This window comes from Anomaloglossus baeobatrachus, chromosome 3, assembly GCF_048569485.1.
Source record: "Anomaloglossus baeobatrachus isolate aAnoBae1 chromosome 3, aAnoBae1.hap1, whole genome shotgun sequence".
In the NCBI taxonomy this organism is placed as follows: Eukaryota; Metazoa; Chordata; class Amphibia; order Anura; family Aromobatidae; genus Anomaloglossus; species Anomaloglossus baeobatrachus.
In genome coordinates, this window is record NC_134355.1 from 470,035,128 (window position 1) to 470,058,633 (window position 23,506).

Sequence of the window (23,506 nt, forward strand, 5' to 3'; positions counted from 1 at the left end):
GATTTATTACCCCGTTTGCCACTGCACCAGGGCACGGGATGAGCTGGGGTGAAGCGCCAGGATTGGCGCATCTAGTGGATGCGCCACGTCTGGGGTGCCTGCGGCCTGCTATTTTTAGGCTGTGAAGGCCCAATAACTATGGACCTTCCCACCCTTAGAATACCAGACCACAGCTGTCCGCTTTACCTTGGCTGGTGATCCAATTTGGGGGGGACCCTACTTTTATTGTGTAATTATTAATATTTATAAAATAATTATAAAAAAGAGCCTGAGGGGACCTCCACATTGGATCCCCAACCACGGTAAAGCTGCCAGCTGTGGTTTTCAGGCTACAGCCGTCTGCTTTACCCTAGCTGGCTATCAAAAATGGGGGGACCCAACGTCATTTTTTTTTTTTTAACTATTTTTTAAATAGAAAAAATTAATGGGCTTCCCTGTATTTTGATTGACAACCAAGATAACGGCAGGCAGATGGGGGTGGCAACCCATAGCTGTCTGCTTTATCTGCGCTGAGAATCAAAAATACCGCGGAGCGCTACGTCATTTTTTTAAAGATTTATTTTTACAGCACTGTGATGTCCAGCAATCAAAATACAGGGAAGCCCATTTTATTTTTAGTTATTTAAATAAATAATTAAAAAAAATATATATGGGCTCCCGCTGCATTTTTTGTATTGCTAGCTAAGGGTAATCCAAGCAGCTACTGGCTGCTAACCCCCACTGCTTGGTGTTACCTTCACTGGCAATGGAAAATCCAGGGAAGCATTTTTTATTTTTTTTTGCCAAAAAACTACAAAAAAAGGACGTGAGCTTCGCCATATTTTTGTATGCTAGCCAGGTATAGCAGGCAGGTGCTGGAAGAGTTGGATACAGCGCCAGAAGATGGCGCTTCTATGAAAATGCCATTTTCTGAGGTGGCTGCAGACTGCAATTCGCAGCAGTGGGGCCCAGAAAGCTCAGGCCAACCGGTGGTGCGGATTCCAATCCCCAGCTGCCTAGTTGTACCTGGCTGGACACAAAAATGGGGCAAAGCCTACGTCATTTGTTTTCTAATTATTTCATGAAATTCATGAAATAATAAAAAAAGGGCTTCCCTTTATTTTTGGTTCCCAGACGGGTACAAATAGGCAACTGGGGGTTGGGGGCAGCCGTACCTGCCTGCTGTACCTGGCTAGCATACAAAAATATGGCGAAGCCCACATAATTTTTTCAGGGGGCAAAAACATTCTTCATACAGTCCTGGATGGAGTATGCTGAGCCTTGTAGTTCTGCAGCTGCTGTCTGTCTGTATGGAGAAGAGCAGACAGCAGCTGCAGAACTACAAGGCTCAGCATACTCCATCCAGGACTGTATGCAGAAGTTTTTTGCCCACCAAAAAAATGACGTGGGCTTCGCCATATTTTTGTATGCTAGCCAGGTACAGCTGGCAGCCACGGGCTGCCTCCAACCCCCAGTTGCCTATTTGTACCCGGCTGGGAACCAAAAATATAGGGAAGCCCGTTTTTTTTAATTATTTCACTTATTTCATGAAATAATTAAAAAACAAATGACGTGGGCTTCGCCCTATTTTTGTGTCCAGCCGGGTACAACTCGGCAGCTGGGGATTGGAATCCGCAGCACAGGTTAGCCCGAGGTTTGTGGGCGCCTCTGCTGCGGATTTCAGTCCGCAGCCGTCCCAGAAAATGGCGCTCTCATAGAAGCGCCATCATCTGGCGCTGTATCCAACTCTTCCAACAGCCCTGGAGCCGGGTGGCTTGTTGGGTAATCATGAGTTAATACTGGCTTTGTTTTACCAGCCAGTATTAAGCCAGAGATTCTTAATGTCAGGCACGTTTGACCCGGCCATTAAGAATCTCCAATAAAGGGTTAAAAAAAAGACACCACACAGAGAAAAAATACTTTAATAGAAATAAATACACAGACACATTAGAGACTCCATCTTTATTACCCCCTGTCAGCCCTCCACGATCCTGCTCTTCTGTCTTCTTTCTTTCTAGTGTAGTAGTAGTGACGATTGTAGTGAGGAAGGATGAGATTCACCAGCTCATCACTTGGGGCTGGGGAACCTCCATCCTCACTACAATGCTCACTACAATCGTGCAGCAGCGTGCAGCCTTCACTCCGTGAGTGATCACTGCTGGCTGCTAGCGGTAACGCTGACAGACGCGTTACCATAGCAACGGTGCTCTCGGAGCCGCGGTTAGCGGTGACGTCACCGCTAACTGCGTTGCTATGGCAATGGTGATCTCCGTTAATGACCGGCTGTGTCAGCCGGTCCCTAACGGAACGGGGAGTCGACCGTGTGCTAGAGCATGTCGCCGGTACACGGCGATACACATATGTGCACCGTGTACCGGAGAGATGCACTCGCAGGTCCTACATGACGTGTCATAGTCATGTGACTAGTCTGTAGCCAATGAGATAATAGCCACGTGACTGGTCACATGGCTATTTTGACGTCACGATAGGTCCTGCTTCTCTGCTGGCAGTGCAGGTCACCGGGAGGATTCAGCGATCATCGGATGGAATAGCGGCAGGAGACAGAGTGCAGAAGGGATCGCGAGGACCGGTAAGTGTTATGGCAATGTTTATTAACTGTTTGTGTACATTTATAATGCATTTTTATGTGTTTGTGATTGCCTCCCATTCTAGCCTATACGTTCGAGTTCGGTTCGTCGAACGTTCGACGAACCGAACTCGAACGGGACCCCCGTTCGTCGAGCCGACCTCGAGCCGAACCGGGACCGGTTCGCTCATCTCTAGTCCAGACCCTCCGCCACTCCAGGGCGGTGTCCATACGATTTGGTATGAGGGCCCTAGGTCGGATGGTGGCGGCAATAGAGGCGGTTCCGTTTGCCCGCTTCCACCTTCGCCCTCTTCAGCTATTCCTGCTGCACAATTGGGACAAGTCTCTTTTCACCTTGGATCGCAAGATACGTTTGTCCCCGAAAGTCCGCCACTCGCTGCGCTGGTGGACCAACAGCCAGAATCTCGTCAAAGGAACGTCGTTCTTACCAGTGCACTGGAAGTTGGTCACCACCGATGCCAGCCTTCTGGGCTGGGGAGCGGTCTTCCAGCACCACACGGCTCACGGTCAGTGGTCCTACCAGGAAAGCCGGCTCCCGATCAATGTTTTGGAGATCAAAGCAGTCCTACGAGCCCTGCAATCTTTTCAACACCTTCTCCAAGGGTGTCCAATCAGGATACAATTGTACAACGCCACAGCGGTGGCATACATCAATCATCAGGGCGGCACGAGGAGCGTCATAGCGATGAGAGAGGTGAAGAGGATCATACAGTGGACAGAGTCTCACAACGCCAGGATCTCCGCGGTACATATCCCCGGCGCGGAAAACTGGGAGGCCGACTACCTCAGCAGACAGGGTCTGGCGTCGGGTGAATGGTCTCTAAACAGAGAGGTTTTCGAGCAGATTTGCCACAGGTGGGGGATTCCGGATGTGGACCTGATGGCCTCGCGGTTCAACAATCAAGTTCCACAGTTCATATCCCGCTACCACAACCAGCAGGCGCTAGGAGTCGACGCCCTCATTCTTCCGTGGAAACAGTTCAGACTACCGTTCATCTTTCCGCCGCTGCCACTGATCCCAAGAGTCCTCAAGAAAATCAAGGCAGAGGGCATTCCGGTGATTCTCATCGCTCCAGAATGGCCCAGGCGAGCATAGTTCGCAGAACTCGCACAGCTCGTCGCAGACACCCCATGGCGGCTTCCAGATCGGCCGGACCTGCTGTCTCAGGGTCCGCTCTTCCATCAAAATTCAGGGGTTCTCAATTTGACGGCATGGCTCTTGAATCCTGGCTGTTAGCCCAGTCAGGATTTGCTCCAGAAGTGACTCAGACTATGATTAGGGCTCGAAAGCCCTCATCGTCAAAGATCTACTACCGCACTTGGAAGGCATTTTTTCAGTGGTGCGAGGTCAACGGCAATCTCTCCCCGCTAGTTCTTTCACTACCGACGCTTCTAGCGTTATTTCAGGCAGGGTTGCAAGCGGGTCTCTCGCTGGCAACCATCAAGGGGCAGGTTTCGGCTTTGTCTGTTCTTTTCCAAAGAAACCTAGCATCACGTCCGCAGGTCAAGACGTTCATCCAAGGAGTCGCTTATCTGAATCCACCCTATCGGGCTCCGCTAGAACCATGGGATCTTAATCTGGTTTTAGGATCCCTCCAACTGGCTCCATTTGAACCACTCGGAGAATCTACATTCTCACACTTATCCTGGAAAGTGGTCTTTTTGGTGGCGGTCACTTCAATCAGGAGAACGTCCGAACTGTCAGCTCTGTCGTGCCGCTCACCTTTTATGGTTTTTCACCAGGACAAGGTTGTCTTGCGCCCGTCTCCGGAGTTCCTGCCGAAGGTGGTGTCTCCTTTTCACCTGAATGAGGAGATCGTGTTTCCATCTTTTTGTCCGACACCCACTCACTCCTTGGAAAGGTCACTACACACTCTGGACTTAGTACGAGCGCTCAGGACTTATGTCTCGAGAACTGCGCCTTTCCGCAAATCAGACAACCTGTTCGTCCTGCCTGCTGGTTACAAGAAGGGTATGCCGGCATCCAAGGCTACCATTGCCAGATGGATCAGATCAGCCATTGCGGAGTCCTACCGAATCAGGGACAAGTCCCCTCCGAGGGGAGAAAGAGCCCATTCCACCCGTGCAGTTGGGGCGTCTTGGGCAATCAGACACCAGGCTTCAGCCGAGCAAGTCTGCATAGTCGCAACGTGGTCCAGTCTTCATACCTTCACCAGGTTTTACAGGGTCCCCACCCAGGCATCAGCAGATGCCTTCCTTGGGAGACAGGTGTTGCAGACGGCCGTCGCACACCTCTAAAAAGGTAGTAAACATTTGTACAGAGCTTTCCCACAGAATTTGTTGTTTGCTTTGGTTCTGTAGGTCGGCTTATGTACCCATACAGGGACTGCTTTTGAACGTCCCATGGTCCTGTGCCCCCCAATGAAGGCGATAGAGAAAGAAGGATTTTTGTGTACTAACCATAAAATCTCTTTCTCTGAGTCTTCATTGGGGGACACAGCACCCACCCTGTTTGGATTGTGAGGTCTTCATTTACCGGATGTTTCCTGATGTTTGCGGGTCACCTTTGTTTCCATCCGGCTACTGTATATTTACGTGCCCATAAGGCACTGTTTTTTTTTCAACAAACACATTTTTCTCTTGTATTACATTGTTTAGTTATGGTTGTTCAAGGCTCTCCTACTACTGCTTTTACACAAAACTGGCATAGTACCGCCTCCGGCTCAGGGTGTACACTGCCAGGGAGGAGCTAACTCTTTTTATGTTCACTTAGTGTCAGCCTCCTAGTCACAGCAGCATACACCCATGGTCCTGTGTCCCCCAATGAAGACTCAGAGAAAGAGATTTTACGGTGAGTACACAAAAATCCTTCTTTTGCCTTCACACATGAAGGGAAACAGTACATGTGGACAGTCGTCCTGCAAGGAGGAATGAATTCACCTACCATTTATTCTACAGCTATGGCAGGAATTCTGGAGCAGTGGCAACCGCCTCATCCACAGGTTACGCTATTGCAGTACGTAGATGACCTTTTGCTCTGCTGTCCAGACCAGACGTCCTGCAAGGAAGCCACAATTTCTTTGCTGTGTTTTCTGGCAGAGAATGGTTGCAAAGTTTCACGTGAAAAATTACAGTGCTGTAAGCAAAAGGTAACATTTTTGGGTGACTGTATCTCTGAAGGTACAAGACACCTGACTGAGGAGAGAAAACAAGCAATCCAAAATCTCTCCTTACCCAGGTCCCACCGGCAACTGCACACCTTTTTGGGCTTAGTGTCATACTGCAGGCCTTGGATAAGGTCTGCCTCGCAAATGATGCAACCCCTCTATGATTGTCTGTTATCTGACCCCTTTGACCTCACTCAGGAAGCTATTGATTCCTTCCATTCCCTAAAACTACTCATTGTATCTGCCCCGGCCCTAGGTATTCCAAATTACGATCAACCATTTTTCTTGTTTTGCACAGAACAGGGAGGGCATGCGACAGCCGTCCTCACACAGCAACATGGTGACAAACAAAGACCAATAGCTTACTACTCAGCGCGATTGGACCCAGTTGTCAGAGGGTCTCCCACGTCTGTCCGTGCTGTAGCGGCTGCTGCAGTACTGCTATGGAAGGCTTGTGAGATCACATTGACATTTCCCTTAACAATTTACTCCCCTCATGACATCCATGCTATACTTGTGCAAGTCCAACCGAAACATCTGTCTATGGCCAGACAGCTCAGAATTGAATGTGCCCTTCTGATTCCTGAGTATGTCACCCTCAAGAGGTGTAATGTTCTGAATCCAGCCACCTTTTTGCCAGTAGATTCAGAGAAGGGGGAATTAGTGACAATGGTAGCAAGTGAGGATGAATACTTTGACATGACGCACGAACATGACTGCATAGAGCTGATGAGTCAGGAGACAGCAGGTTTTCCACATGTCTATGATACACCTACTACTAATGCAGATTTTGAGTTTTTTGTAGATGGCTCCAGATACCACCAGGATGGGAGATTCTACACTGGATATGCAGTAGTATCCTCACATGAGGTAATCCGAGCTGAACCACTCCCGCCGCACATGTCCGCGCAGGAGGCGGAGCTAACAGCGCTCATTGAGGCGTGTAGAGCAGGATCAGGTAGGAAAATTAATGTTTATTCAGACTCAAATTACGGATTTGGGATCTGTCACGAATTTGGCCCTATCTGGAGAAGTAGAGCTTTTCTTACGTCAGCTGGTAAGCCTATTAAAAATGCAGAATTGATAAAACGGTTAATGGAGGCACTAATGTTACCAGTCCAGGTTGGCATCATTAAGGTGAAACCACACACAAAAGGTGACTCACTGGAGGTAGCAGGCAACAGAAGGGCGAAAGCAGCGGCAAAGAGGCCTAGGGATCAGAGGATAGTGGCAGGGATCCAGCAAGTCCCAGCCACAGTGAGTCTGGATGTCCTGAAATCCCTCCAGCATCAGGCTGCCCAAACAGAGAAGGAAAACTGGGATAAAATGGGAGCTGGGCTGAACTCGAATGGAGTATGGGAAAGTAAGGATAGGTTGTGTTTACCAAGGTCCCTGTTCCCTATGATGGCACAAGCAACACATGGCCCTACTCATGCCTCAAAAACTCACATGTGTAACCAGGTGAATGCCTTCTGGATCGCTCCTGGCTTCAGTTACGTAGCCTCCAAACACGTACAATCCTGCATTATCTGCGCACAACACAACCCAGGTAAAACAGTAAAAGTCCCTAAGAAAGCAACACCCAGACCGCTCTACCCGTTTCAACAACTGCAAATAGACTACATACAACTACCCAAGGTAGGAGTGTATGAATACGTCCTGGTATGTGTAGATCTCTTCTCAGGATGGGTTGAGGCCTATCCAGTAAAATGTGCAAATGCTAAAACAACTGCAGATAAACTGATGAAGGAACTAGTCTGTCGGCATGGCATCCCAGAAGTCATAGAAAGTGACAGGGGTACACACTTCACTGGAGAAATAATGAGGGACATTATGCACGCCCTGGGAATAGAGCAGGCATTCCATACCCCTTATCATCCGCAGAGCGGTGGAAAAGTAGAGAGATTAAACGGGACACTTAAACTAAAAATTCAAAAGGCCATGGCAGAGACAGGAAATAATTGGGCAGAGTGCTTATCCCTGGCACTCTTTTCAGTCAGACACACTCCAAATAGAAAGACAGGCTTGTCTCCTTTTGAAGTCCTTTTTGGTAGTGCCCCAAAAACAGGTCTCTACTTTCCACAAGTGTTACAGATGCAACACGGCACTATGACAGCCTACGTCCAGGCCTTACAGGAAAGACTTAATGTGGTGCATAAACATGTCTTTTCATCCATTCCAGATACCAATGCAAGTGCAGATGTGCATCAGCTGAATCCAGGTGATTGGGTGGTCATGCGCAGACACGTGAGAAGGAGCCTAGATCCACGCTTTGATGGCCCATTCCAGGTCCAGCTGACCACATCCACCTCAGTGAAACTTGAGGGAAAACCCACCTGGATCCACTCCAGTCACTGTAAAAAGGTCACTCCACCAGCAGAATGACAGTTTTGCTAATTATCCTTCTAGGTGTAGCAGGGTTGCTGCACCCAACAAAAACGCTGAGTGAACTTTTAAATACGGACTGGGATAATAAACTCATTCGCCACCATATTTCTCTTACTGAGGACATGGAAGGAGAAAAGCCAAAAGACTGCTGGATCTGCACACACAGTCCTATTTCTTCAAAGACGATGCCTTATTTAGCCTTACCTCTGGAACCACAGGAGGTATTGGTACCAGACTGTATACACAATGAAACCTGGACTCAATCTAGATTTTTGGGAGAAGATGTACCTCGTGATGTATCTGCTACATTGACTATAGTTGGATGGGTTACTAAACCCTGGTTCCAGCTAAATATCACACGGCCCGATTGATACTCGTGGTGGATGGAATATGATTCAGACAAGGGTATTGAGGACTGTACATCATCATTTATTAGACAGACTTTTAGGAGGGAGCGGGGTAGCTGTATCTCGGGTATGACCGGAAAACAAATGAACAATACGTGGTGTGCTCATAAAACACTGCAAATATTGTTGTTCTGTCTATTGCTTTATATAGCTGTAAAAGCATTGATATATGCATTACCTAAACTACTGAATAATGTATGTGCTAAGACTTCCAGTATTGAACCCTCTGTAGTTTACTACGGACCCCAAATGGCCTCTGCTGACCGGGAGTAGGTGTCCACACTGAGGGTGGATGGGTGAAGTGGTAGTAAGACCCCTCATGGGTACTAGGCCCATGAGCCAGCAGCTCCTGTTTGGACGCCTACTGACCCTGTAGTGAAGGTTATACCATTTACAAAAGGGGGAAATTGATATAGAAGGGTTAATAGTTTCTCTATTTCTTTATTTTAGATATTTTATTGTTCCATTAGTAAGTATATCTGGTGGTAGTTCATAGTCATTATGGAGCCTGACTCAAGGATTATTATTGTCTCTAAATGTTCTTCTTATCTTCTTCTTATCTCATATGCATGACTCTACATTTTTGTTTTGCTAAAACTTAAAGGTCATATGAGCAACTTGTAAAGTCCAGCTAGAAGCCTTTTTTGCAATATCACATTGATCTGTAAATGGTATAAATAAACTGTACCTTAGCTAAATAAACAGAAAATTGATCATGCTCACATGGATACAGGTCTTTTTCTCCGAGCGCTCGATCTTGATTAGGTCTGAAGAGGCCTAATTCAGAGGACCTCACTGGTGATCCCATAAGCTGACTTGTAACAAAACAGAACAGCTACAACACTACCCAATGCCCAAATGTATAAGTAAGAGCAGTCCCTCCTAAATATATGTTACTGGGCCACCTCTGGGTGCTCACCAAACTTGGGTTTCCTGACACCTACAGCTCTGAAAACTTGAATTGAGGGCTGCAGAATGACATGATGGAGGAGGAGGAGGAGGAGGAGGGGGAGGAGGAGGGTAAAGGCCACCACCACAATGGGCACATTGTAAACTGCTATGGAATATGTATTCCACTATCTGAGTCTCAATGAGGTAGGGACCACCCAAATGTATAAGTAAGAGCAGTCCCTCCCATACGTATGTTACTAGGCCACCTCTGGGTGCTCACCAAACTTAGGTTTCCTGACACCTACACTCTGAAAACTTGAATTGAAGGCCGCAAGTGTAATCCACATGAGGTCCCAAGATGTTTCCAGCACTGCTACGTCTGACGCTGACACCGAACACCATAGAACATGACTTCCCACTGTGAGCTCTATGCAGCAACTGAAGTGAGCCGTGCGGTCTGCGGTAATTTCACTTCAGGTTAGCCGCGGCCACAGCTGGAGCCCTCTACCTGGGACAGCAAATCACCCAAGTGACTGAAGTGAGCCGCGCGATCAGCGGTGACATCACTCAGGTGATTTGTGGTCACAGCAGGAATCCTCCACCTGTAACCACAAATGAGTCTGCGACTGAAGTGAGCTACAGGTGGATCACTCACCTGAGTGATGTGACCAATGATCATACATGACAGTGGGCAGTCATGTTTTATGGTGCTCGCTGCGATTGTCAGATGTAGCAGTCTTGGAAGGAGAGAGAGAAAGATTTAACTCCAGAGCAGTATTAATGTACCCTGAAACAATGTAGGTGACCTGTGTCAGAAGAATGCTGCTTCTTTTTTGTCCCATGGTTTTGACAAATAAACTGCAGACAAAAAAACTGCAACGTGCGTACGGCAAATCTGAATTCTCATAGACTTTGCTGGGAAGTCAAAAATCAGAACTTACTGACAACAAACCTGCACCAAAAACTGCAACAAAAACACAGCAAAAAACGTGCAGCCTTAGGGGTCTCCCTGACAAAGTTATGCTGGAGAAAAAAAATCATACACGGGTATCATATATTTGGTGGATTCCTCAAAGATTAAAGCCACACTGGAAGAATATAAAGAGTAACATTAAGAAATTCTGTTCTACTAAAACTCAACTGCCACTTGAATTAATTTCTTTAATTTATTATCTATTAGTCTTAAATTGACAAAAAAAAAACAACAACAATAAAAGCTTGTAATACAGCTTATATGTCTCCGGAGTTCGCCACCAAAAATCAAACAAGGGTACAACTATGTCAATCTAAACACGAAATCCCTTGAAAGGTAACACTGCAACACACAACAATATTTTGCCCTCTGCACTGTCCTAAGCATATTGAGAACCCTACACAATTTGCTTAGTTTTACACAACTTTAGATGTCTTCCATTTCGGTCTGTTTCTATCTTGTCCATACAACAAACTGAATCTACTATCAGAATTAAACTGTTCAGAAACCCTTCTGATCCACCATCAATACCACCACACCTCTTCGCCTATATTTTGTAAACTGTATAACTAGACATTCAGACTATACATGTTTATAAAGCCAAAAAAGTTTATTTGCACTTTCAAAATCAAGTCTTTCATGTTATACATTCTAAGGCCAATCAAAGTCCAATATTTGTTTTAAAAGCCCAAAAGAAACAAAAAAGCAAATAACTTACCATTAGGTGCGCAGTATAGCTCTGAAAGAGGGATGTTCGATACTTTAAAATGTTTAAAAATGTTCCACAGATAGTTAGTAAAGCAGAAGTCCAACCTTTTCCATGGTGGCTCAAGAGTGGAGATATCTGGTAGGGATCATTCATATCCCCTTAATATAAATGGTTTGGTGTTTTCCGTCTCACTACATTCCCGTCTTCTCTTGGTATGCATCTTCATGAGGTTTTTGTGCTGCACTCACATCTTACTTAGTTGACATGTTTTTGTTTTCTGAATAGAATATAATAGCAGGGTGAAAAATTCCCATTCAGGCTAAAAGAAAAGACATTTGAAAAAGGAGATTAATTAACTATTTAGAATGAAACGTGCGTGATGCTCTTTTTAGCATCAAACAGATGACAGACCCTAAAATTGTGAATGAAAATCAAAGCAAAATAGAAACTGGGACCCAACATGAAAATTCTTGTTTTATTATTCTTAACGAATGAAGTATCATGCAGATGCCAATCAAGCAGAAGCTCTATATATTGAGAGCCTCAACATAATGGATGCAACTGGTTGTGCAGAATAAGCATTTCTTATAAACACATTCAATGCATATGTGTATTTCACAAACCAAATATGGGGCCATTGGAAATGCTGAGAATTATAAAGAACAGATTAAATATTCTTACATACATCTTGTTCCACCATAGCAATTATTTTCATTGTTATTCAATATCTTCAATTTTTTATTTAGAATTAGGAGATTTAAGTATATCAAAATGAATATAATGTTCAGAAATTACAACATAAAAGTGGCATAAATTAGGCCAGAAATGTACGCCAGCACAAGGCTGCAGTAACATTTCTGGCGAAGGCACACAACAGTTGTGATATGTACCAAATTCAATAAGAAACACACACTTCTTAATGAATTTGATGCATCTTAATCCAGTGCTCTGATCATTAAAAGTGGCATACAAAACGCCATTCTTAATTAATCAGTCATATATTTCTATATGGTTTTCAGAGGTCAACAGTAGAGATGAGTGGACCTATTGAAATTTGGTTCCAAGCGTTTAGCCAGACTTTAGACAAACTTCGGTTCTGGACCCAGACTTGACCTGAACCCCAATGGAAGTCACTGACTGGGCAGTGAGATTGTCCACCCACATACAGCCAGCCATAAACAGAGCACTTTGTAGAGGGTGGGTGGGCTTTATCCATTTCTTTTTTGGGTACACACTACACCCAATAACACTCTTGTTAACCACAGGGTGAGCCATTCAAACACTGCAAGTGGCTCACACTGGGCCAGGCTACGAACACCAAACTTTACTTTTCAGATTCGCTCATCTGTAGTCAACACCTCAGTTAAATATATTTTAGATAGATAAATACATAGATAGTGTTGGCACCCTTAAAATTGTTCCAGAAATGAAGTATTTCTCCCAGAAAATTACTGCAATAACACGTCTTGTTAAACATGTGTTTATTTCCTTTGTATGTATTGGAACAACACAAACAAGCTGAGAAAAAAAAGGCAGATTGGATATAATTTCACAAAACTCCAAAAATGGGCTGGACAAAATTGTTGGCACTCTAAACTTAATATTTTGTTGCACACCGTTTCAAGTATATACCAAATTTTTTGGATTATAAGATGCACATTTCTTCCCAAAAATTTCAGAGGAAAATGAAGGGTGCATCTTAAAATCCGAATATAGCATACCGGGGGGGCTGTCTGTGCAGCTCTGACATCGTCGCTGACACCACTGACCCGCCGCTGCCGCTGTCACTGATCCGCCGCTGACACCACGGAGCCGCTGCCGCTGCTAGCACATTCTCTGCCTCCTGTGACTGCTCCATCACCGCTGCCGCCCCCCTTCAGTAAGACAACACCGGAGTATAAAACAGACCCCATTTTTATTTTTTTTTACCTTTTTTATCTCTAAATTTAGGGTGCGTCTTATAATCCAGTGCGTCTTATAAAACAAAAAATACGGTAACTGCAATCCACTACTTCCTATGACCACCAGCAAGCTTCTTACACCCCTCTACCTCAATTTTGGACCACTCTTCTTTTGCAAACTGCTCTAGGTCTCATATGATTTTTATGATATTTGAAGGGTTCCTTCTCCCAGTAGCAATTTTAACATCTCTCTACAGGTGTACAAGGGGATTTAGTATAATTGAACCAGGCACTCCAATTTAATTAAAAAATGGATGGTTTTATTCACAACAGCAAATAGTTCAATCAAAAAAGATGTTACGGTCACCATGTTGACCTTCATCAGTAGTAACTAGCTGTGTGTATATAGACTAGAGGAGAATAAAACTGGATGGTCAAAAGTAAAATGTATAGTCAGAACAATGAATGATATACTGTCAGCAAATAAATGCAGAGAAAAGGAAGCTAACTTAATGTCAACTAAATGTCTTATAGAATATAAATACAAGGTAATGGGCAGAATTGGCTGCTCACCGCGAAGAGGTGGCATAAAGCTTTATGCCATGCCCTGACACACCATGCAGGAAGTCTGCTTCATACTGAAGCCCTTGGTTTCTTGACCACAGTCCCCTGATGATTAAGTGAATTAAGAAACGCGTTGGGAGGTCTAAGCACAAACTAAGGTCAGAGTGTTGCCATTTGAGGGGTATTGTGAGGCTGAAGGGTCTGCCCCCCCCTCTATTGGACAACCTTTTGCATTATCTATTTACCACAGCAGGACCTAACTATTGGTCCTAGTGACTGTTTTGAGCACTGTATATTGAAGTGTGGTATATCTCGGTGTGCATATTAGGGTGACAATTCTGTCTGGTCACCTTATTTTTATGGTTACGGTGAGTGACTTTCCTACCGTGCCTGTGTCCTAATTTGGTAATAGTAGGAGCCTGTTTTGGGCCCTAGTCATTTAGGTTGGTTTTACAACCTTTTATGTTGTGTGGTCAAAAATTTCTTTTATTATAAACTATTAAAAGTTACATTTTAAATTGTTACCACGTTACTTTTGAGACCATATCTTGCTTTGCTAATTGCAGCTACATTGGGTAAGCAACCGACACGAATTGTTTATTCCCAGGAAAGGAAGACCAAGAGTCACCTCTGCTGCGGAGGATAAGTTTATCTGAGTCACCAGCCTCAGAAATCGCAGGTTAATAGCAGCTCAGATTAGAGACCAGGTAAATGCCACACAGAGTTCTAGCAGCAGACACCTCTCTAGAACAACTGTTAAGAGGAGACTTTGTGTAGCAGGCCTTCATGGTAAAATAGCTGCTAGGAAACCACTGCTAAGGACAGGCAACAAGCAGAAGAGACTTGTTTGGGCTAAAGAACACAAGGAATGGACATTAGACCAATGGAGATCTGTGCTTTGGTCTGATGAGTCCAAATTTGAGATCTTTGGATCCAACCACCGTGTCTTTGTGTGACACAGAAAAGGTGAACGGATGGACTCTACATGCCTGGTTCCCACTGTGAAGCATGGAGGAGGAGGTGTTATGGTGTGGGGTGCTTTGCTGGTGACACTGTTGGGGATTTATTCAAAATTCAAGGCATACTGAACCAGCATGGCTACCACAGCATCTTGCAGCGGCATGCTATTCCATCCGGTTTGCGTTTTAGTTCTACCATCATTTAATTTTCAACAGGACAATGACCCCAAACATACGTCCAGGCTGTGTAAGGGCTATTTGACTAAGAAGGAAAGTGATGGGGTGCTACGCCAGATTACCTGGCCTCCACAGTCCCCAGTCCTAAACCTAATCGAGATGGTTTGGGGTGAGCTGGACCGCAGAGGGAAGGCAAAAGAGTCAACAAGTGCTAAGCATCTCTGGAAACTCTTTCAAGACTGTTGGAAGACCATTTCCGGTGGCTACCTCTTGAAGCTCATCAAGAGAATGCCAAGAGTGTGCAAAGCAGTAATGAAAGCAAAAGGTGGCTACTTTGAAGAACCTAGAATATAAGACATATTTTCAGTTGTTTCACACTTTTTTGTTAAGTATTTCATTCCACATCATGTGTTAATTCATAGTTTTGATGCCTTCAATGTGAATCTACAATTTTCAGACTCATGAAAATGAAGAAAACTCTTTTAATGAGAAGGCGTGTCCAAACGTTTGGTCTGTACTGTATATGTACGTATGTGTGTGTGTGTGTGTGTGTGTTATATATACACAAATGTATACAAAAAATAATATATGTTATTTAATAATCCTATGCAACATAATCTAGGACCATTCTATTGTCTGCCTCTATATAAATATATATACAGGGTGGTCCAAAAGTAGGTGGACAGTATGTGTAATAGGGTTATGAAGGGGGAGGTTTATCAAGCATGGTGTCAAGTGAAACTGACTCAGTTGCCCTAAGCAACCAATCAGATTCCACTTTTCATTCTTCACAGACGCTTTGGAAAATGAAAGGTGGAATTTGATTGGTTGCTAAGGGCAACTGAGTCAGTTTCACAGATCCAGTTTTCACAGATAAATCTCCCCCAAATCTGTTTTCTTTTCAGATAATTCAGATAACCCATAATGGCAAATTATTTAAATACAGATCAAAGAAAATGGATTTTAAAAGAGTATTGGAAATCTCAAAATGCTGAAACCGTTATAGCAAATTGGGTTGAAATATTTGGTACTCAAGCCATAAAGAGACAAACCATTTACCACATTTGTGACAAATTCAATGTCACTGGCTCAATCCTTAATGCTCCAAAAACTGGTGAACCCAAAACAACCTGTACAGAAAATAATAAACAACTTGTTGCTGAAAAATTTGTTCAGAGTCCAAAAAAGTCCACAAGAAGAAACACTTTAAGATTGGGAATTTTATGAGCTTCTATCATGCAAATCTTGTAATATATTGGGTGGAAGCTTATTGTCCATGTCTAATTTATGGTTTATTGGAGTATGATCCAGATAAGCGGCTGCAATTTAGTGAGATCATGCTTAACGAAATTGAAGAAAATTCAGTAATTTTAGATAACATTATGTGGAGTGATGAAGCTTCTTTCAAATTATCCAGCTATATTAACAGACATAATTATATTTACTGGTATAATGAGAACATGCATTTAACATTAGAGCAACAACTAAATGAGCCTGGTGTCAATGTTTGGGGTGGTATTTCAAGTTTTGGTGTTTTAGGACTAATATTTTTTGATGGAACAGTCACAGGAGATAAGTATCTCGAAATTGTAATGAATCAAGTTGTTCCCCAGTTACAGCAACAGCCTAATTCAAATGACCTTTATTTCCAACAAGATGGGGCCCCTCCACATTATTCAAGAGTAGTCCGCGAGTATCTTGATGAAACATTTCCTAATAAATGGATTGGCCAAAGAGGCCCGCTTGATTGGCTGGCATGTTCACCAGATTTGACCCCAATGGATTTTTTCTTTTGGGGAGTACTCAAAGACAAAGTTTATAGTCAAAAACCAAAAAGTGTCAGGGATTTGAAAAATTACATAAGAGTAGCATTTCAAGAAATTAATACCCAAAGAGTAAATATAATTTTATATATAAATCAAAATAAATGTTATTATTTTCTGTCCACCTACTTTTGGACCACCCTGTATATACGTGGTGAAAATTGTTGGTACCCCTCGTTTAATGAAAGAAAAACCCACAATGGTCACAGAAATAACTCGAATTTGACAAAAGTAATAATAAAATTAAAAAAATCTATGAAAATGAACAAATGAAAGTCAGACATTGCTTTTCTGCTTCCACGGAATTTTAAAAAAAATAAAACTCATGAAATAGGCCTGGACAGAAATGATGGTACCCTTAACTTAATATTTGGTTGCACAACCTTTTGAGGCAATCACTGCAATCAAATGATTCCTGTAACTGTCAATGAGACTTCTGCACCTCTCGACAGGTATTTTGGCCAACTCCTCAAGAGCAAACTGCTCCAGTTGTCTGGTGTTTGAAGGTTGCCATTTCCAGACGACATGTTTCAGCTCATTCCAAAGATGTTCAATAGGATTTAGGTCAGGGCTCATAAAAGGCACTTCAGAATAGTACAATGTTTTCCTCTTAGCCATTATTGGGTGTTTTTAACTCTGTGTGTTGTGTCATTATCCCGTTGTAAGACCTATGACCTGCGACTGAGACCAAGCTTTTTGACACTAGGCATCACATTTCTCTCTAAAACCCCTTGATAGTCTTGAGATTTCATTACACCCTACACAGATTCAAGACACCCTGTGCCAGATGCAGCAAAGCAGCCCCAGAACTTAACAGAGCCTCCCCCATGTTTCACAGTAGGACAGTGTTCTTTTCTTGATATGCTTCATTTTTCCATCTGTGAACATAGAGCTAATGTGCCTTGCCAAAAAATTCCATTCTTGTCTCATCTGTCCATAGGACATTCTCCCAGAAGCTTTGTGGCTTATCAACATGTAGTTTGGCAAACTCCAGTCTGGCTTTTTTGTTTGTTTTTTTCAACAATGGTATCCTCCTTAGTCGTCTCCCATGAAGTCCACTTTGGCTCAAAGAAAGATGGATGATGTTATCTGAAACTGATGTTCCTTAAGCTTGAAGTTCACCTTTAATCTCTTTAGAAGTTTTTCTAGGCTCTTTTGTTACCATTCGTATTATCAGTTTCTTTGATTTGTCATTAATTTTCCTCCTACGGCCACATCTAGGGAGGCTGGCTATAGTCCCATTCATCCTTCATTTCTGAATATTATATGCAACTGTAGTCACATGAACATCAAGCTGCTTAGAGATGGTCTAATAACCTTTACCTTTAACATGCTTGTCTATAATTTTCTAATTTTCTTTCTAATCTCCTGAGACAACTCTTTCCTTTGCTTCCTCCGGTCCATGTTGAGTACACACCATGTCACCAAAGTGCACAGTGAGTATCTGTAGCCCTACATACAGGCCCACTGACTGATTACAAGATTGTAGACACCTGTGATGCTAAGTAGTGGACATACCTTGATTTAAAATGTCCCATTTGTCACATTAGTTTCATGAGTTTTATTCTTTTTTAAATTCCGTGGAAGCATGGTTAAAAAGCAATGTCTGACTTTCATTTTCATAGATTTTTTATTTATTATTACTTTTGTCAGATTTAAGGTATTTCTGTAACCATTGTGGGTTTTTCTTTCATTAACAATTTTGACCACATGTGTGTGTGTGTGTGTGTGTGTGTAGATATATATATATATATATATATATATATATATATATATATATATATATATATATATATATATATATATATATATATACAGTATATACAGTGAAACCTCGCTTAACGAGTAACCCAGTTAGCGAGTATTTTGCTTAACGAGCAAAGCTTGCTGTAAATTTGTAACTCAGTTTACGAGCAAGCTTTGCTGAACGAGCAAAATACTCATCACACACACTTACGGATCCGTACATCCACCACGCTCTAACCCGCTTTTGCTGTCGACACATACACACACAAGCACGCACAAACACACACAAACAAACACGCACGCACACACATATTATTCTCACCTTACCTTCCGTTCCATCGCCGGCCTCATGGTTCTTGTAGTTCGTCAGTACAGGATGTGTATTGGCAACCATAGCGACGAGGGAGGAACTTGATCTGGCAGTGGAAATTACTCCCTCGTCGCAATGATTACCCAATACACATCCTGTGCCGGCGAACTGCAAGATCCATGAGGCCAGCGATGGAATGGAAGGTAAGGCGAGCATAATATGTGTACCTTCCGTTCCATTGCCGGCCTCATGGTACTTGTAATTTGCCGGTACAGGATGTGTATCGGCAACCATCGCGATGAGGGAGGAGCTTCCTCTGTCAGCTGCTACTCAAAGGCAGTGCACTGTCCAATCAGAGGCAAGTGGCTCCTGCCTTTGACGTCTCCGCTCTGGCTCCAGAAGTTTCTCCCTCGTCTCAATGGTTACCCGATACACACCCTGTACCAACGAACTGCAAGATCCAGGAGGCCGGCGATGAAACGGAAGGTAAGGTGAGCATAATATGTGTGTGTGCGTGTTTTGTGCGTGTTTGTGTGTGTTTGTGTGTGCTTGTCCATGGTTGGAATGGCACAATAGGGGACCAGGATGGGACATTTAACAAGTTGTGGAACGAATTGTCTGCATTGCAATGATTTCCTATGGGAAATCTTGCTTTGCTGAACGAGTAACTTGGTTAACAAGCACACTCCCAGAACGGATTGTTCTCGTTAACCAAGGTTCCACTGTGTACATGTATATATACAGTACAGACCAAAAGTTTGAACACACCTTCTCATTCAAAGAGTTTTCTTTATTTTCATGACTCTGAAAATTGTAGATTCACATTGAAGGCATCAAAACTATGACCTAACAAATGTGGAATGAAATACTTAACAAAAAAGTGTATAACAACTGAAAATATATCTTATATTCTAGGTTCTTCAAAGTAGCCACGTTTTGCTTTGATTACTGGTTTGCACACTCTTGGCATTCTCTTGATGAGCTTCAAGAGGTAGTCACCGGAAATGGTTTTCACTTCACAGGTGTGCCCTGTCAGGTTTAATAAGTGGGATTTCTTGACTTATAAATGGGGTTGGGACCATCAGTTGTGTTGTGCAGAAGTCTGGTAGATACACAGCTCTTAAGTCTCAAGAGTATAAGCATAGAACATGCTGTAGCCCAGGGCCCCATTCTCAGGTGTGCTTACAATTGGAGCCAAGATTAACCTTTCAAATGGACCAGATACTGTATATCAAGAATAAACTAAATTTAGGATGACTATTTCCATATTTCAATAACTAACTCAGCCCCATTGCCTATCACATGAAGTGCAAAGGCAGAAAAAAAACTAGTTTAGCTACTGAAATAAGACTTAGGTAGTCCCTTCATGTACTGCCTTGATTATGGGTATACAGAAAACACTGCTTTTTGTAGACCACAGGACTGGAAGTAAACAGAACCCACAGAGCGGCTAGTAGACAATGGGTGTACTTGGCTAACTAGGACTATATTAGAAAGTTATCCATTTTACTTTTTAAAGTTGATTTCCCTGAAAAAAAACCCAAAAACATTTAAGAAGTTGCCCAGGAGTTATCCAAGGGTATAAATGTGACAACTGTATTTTTGCATTTATAGGAGTTGTCTGTTCTAAATCCACAAGTCCGAAGTCACTCTACGTGACTTCAGACTCGTGAATCCTCACATTGCATCGATCATGTGATCTGCATACTCCTGCTGGCATTCCAACTCGATGACTGCAGCCTTGCTCAATGCAAGTGTATTGAATAAGATTGTGCCCACCTAGTTGGATTCTGGTCAGGAGTATGTGTGGCGCCCTTGAGGCTTCAGTCGCCACAAGGTACTGCACCTTGACTGAGGTGCAGTATTCATTCCGGGTATGGAAGAGGTCATTGCCGGTAACAACCACAATCCACACAACACACAGTCATTTGCCTTCCCACTGGGACTGGGTTCGGGTAGGGACCTGGGGGGTGGTCATAACTAAAGTAGTGGACCTTCTACCCACTATTTCATCAACCCAGGTGGTGGAGCTAGAGAATGGGGAACAAGGAGACACAGACCCACACAGTCAGTTGCAGTTATACTCTGACAAGGAAACAAGTGAGGAAAGGAGAGAAGACAGTCGCTGAGGGGAGAGCTGCGCCATAGCTCCCTCAGGGCCAAGCGCAGCACGCAGAATGCAGAGCCCTAGGCCGGGTGGGTACTTCAAGTCCCACCAGCCCAATCTGCCGGGCAGGATATTGCAAGTCTCCTGGCCCACACAAAGTGCCCGGGGAACAGCAGCATATTAGAGCCAGGAGCCGTGACAAAAGAGCAGCACCAGTAACGGACTCATGCTGCCTGTCATACGGGCGTGAACCGGAACCAATACAAGGCAAAGGGTCTCAGCGTAGCTTCAATCCGCAGGGACCTGCGCATCACAGCGCAAGGAGGAAAGGACTCACAGAGAGAAACACCGGCTCTGACCTCCAAACTATCCGGGATCGGCTGAAGTCCATGACAGCGGGACCCGGCACTCTAAAGGCAGTGACATCTCAGTGAGTAAAGAACTTTGACTGTTTTACTGCAACCTCTGTGTCGTCCAATCCTTCCCGCGCCCTACCCTCACATTAGCTGCAAGGCAGCAGGAGACTACTACTACCAACATCCCTGGGACCTGAGCTCTGCCTGTGGAGAGCTGCACCAACCAAGCTACACTACCATCTGCGTCAGAGGATATCTCCCGCAGCGGCGGCTCCTATATTAGCCACAAACCACAGGTGGCGTCACAAATTCTCCCCTGTAAGTAACCCCTCTATCTTTATTGACACCGCCGGGGTCGCGGAACCGGGCCTGGCCGTTGTGACATCCCAACCCCCATACACTGGCCCAGTGACGAGTATCCCCCCGACCCCGTGGGTGCGTCATATGCATATTGCATACACGTGGCCATGTGACCATTGTTCCTGGATTTGTCATCAGTGAATACTTACAGTGCACAATGTGTGCAATGTGAGGATTCACAAGTCTGTCATCACATTGAGGGACTGCCAAAAATTTGTAGTAATACACTTTTTTTTATTACCCAAGTTTTGGCCACCTCTGACAAAATGGTTGGACCCGTGGGAGGATGTGGACACAACGGGACAGAGCAACTCCTTTTAATTTAACTGATGATGAGTTGTAGCATTTATTATGCCATAAATCTAACTCCAGTCTCTTCAGTTTTGGCTCCGGACATTGCTTTTAGTCAACTGTTTTTACTTTTATTTTTCGTTTTAAACAAATGTAAAGTTTAAGATGTGCATAATTTATTAAGAGACATGAGCTTCTTAATGAATCAGGTGCCTCTCATTCCACCACGCTCCTCAATCAAGGCTGACGTTAACAACACCGCTCTTGATAATTTAGGGCCACAATGATTTTGGACATCCAGCTACTCCAACATTCAGACTAGAAACCTAATTTAGAAAACTAGTCAAGAGCAAACTCAATGAGTTTTCTATAACAACCAAACAGATCACTGTTTTCATTTTTTAGAACAGGAAAGTTATTCGTACCTTTGGGGCAATCCAAGTTTTTACTTATCAATGAACAGAAACAAGCCTCTTCATTTTAATACCGTAGGAGTATCCTTTAAGGTACATCTTTCTTATATGACAATTTCTACACATTTTTAGGCTTCAAGCCAATTAAAAATGGTGTAGGGTCAAAATAAATTATAGGGAATCTGTCACCAGGTTTGTATTCCCCCATCTGAGAGCAGCATAATGTAAAGACAGAGATGCTGATTCCAGTAATCTGTCACTTACTGAGCTGTTTGCTGTCATATTGATAAAATCAATGTTTTTTCTGCTGCAGATCTAGCAGTTATACAGAGCTCATGAATATGCTGGACTACGTGACGGCAGGCCAAGTAGTCCTCTAATGATAATCTACTGCTGATTAAACAGTGATTTTATCAAAACTACACTAAGCAGCCCAGTAAGTGACACACCACAGTAATCAGGGTTTCTGACCCTATGTTATGCTGCTCTCAGATAAGGTGGCAAAAACCTGGTGACAGATTCCCTTTAAGTACACAACCCTGCAACTACTATGATCACTCAGGACCAGAAAAGTGCGAATTAGAGACCAACACTAACTCTTTGTAGGCCCTAAGATTGTAGGTCTACCATGGCCTCAAATAAAATCAACAGTTTAAACACAGGTCTGGATCATAGCAGATTACAGTGTATACATCTCTAATTCATCTATGACCTTTATTAAATGATAAAACTCAATACAAAGAACGTCAAAATGTTACAGAATAGACCTAATGAAATAATAGAAAGTAAAATAACTAGTTCATGATTTTTATTAATTCACAATATAATATTCCCTATATTTATATAATTTTTACATATGCAATATTAAGTAGTTATAGTTCTTTGTATAATAGTTCTTAATATAATAATACATAATAATACTCTTGTACATTATGTGATTTCAGCCAAATATATATTTAATCAACCAATTCATACAATGAAATTGGTACAAAATCTATAAATATATGTCCTAGACATATGTCATTTACTGTAAAGCAGCCAATATTAAGAAATACTGTCATTTATTTGCCTTTTCTCCAATGCACACAGTTAGCACTTTCCATTCAAACCCTCATTTTGTGAGATATTAGAATAAAATAAATGTCTGTCTATTGAATTAAACTTTCTCCAACTTACAGGTCATCACTACAGGTTTAAGCTACAGGTTGTCCTAGGAAAACGGTCAAACCAACTTGACGTGTGCAGTCATAAATAATTATAGTTACTTCTAATTAATAGGACTCACAGATTGCAAACACTTCTGCTAATAGATAAAACATGCTCATAGCTCTATTAGTTTCCTATGAAATTGGTATTAGTGAAGAAGACTATTATTCCAATTTGGGACACTGTCATGATCAGTGTTGTAGGATATCT

General features: G+C 43.2%; 1 protein-coding gene across 3 annotated transcripts in view; it reads right to left on the minus strand.

The window, feature by feature from the left end:
- The window catches only part of SOX2 (SRY-box transcription factor 2), a 1,239,357-nt gene that overhangs the window by 1,214,424 nt on the left and 1,427 nt on the right, over nt 1–23,506 (minus strand). For all 3 annotated transcript variants that reach the window (XR_012751674.1, XR_012751671.1, XR_012751669.1), the window contains exon 2: nt 11,093–11,402. The gene's annotated coding sequence lies outside the window, so the exon portion shown is untranslated. The remainder of the gene's footprint in view (nt 1–11,092; nt 11,403–23,506) is intronic.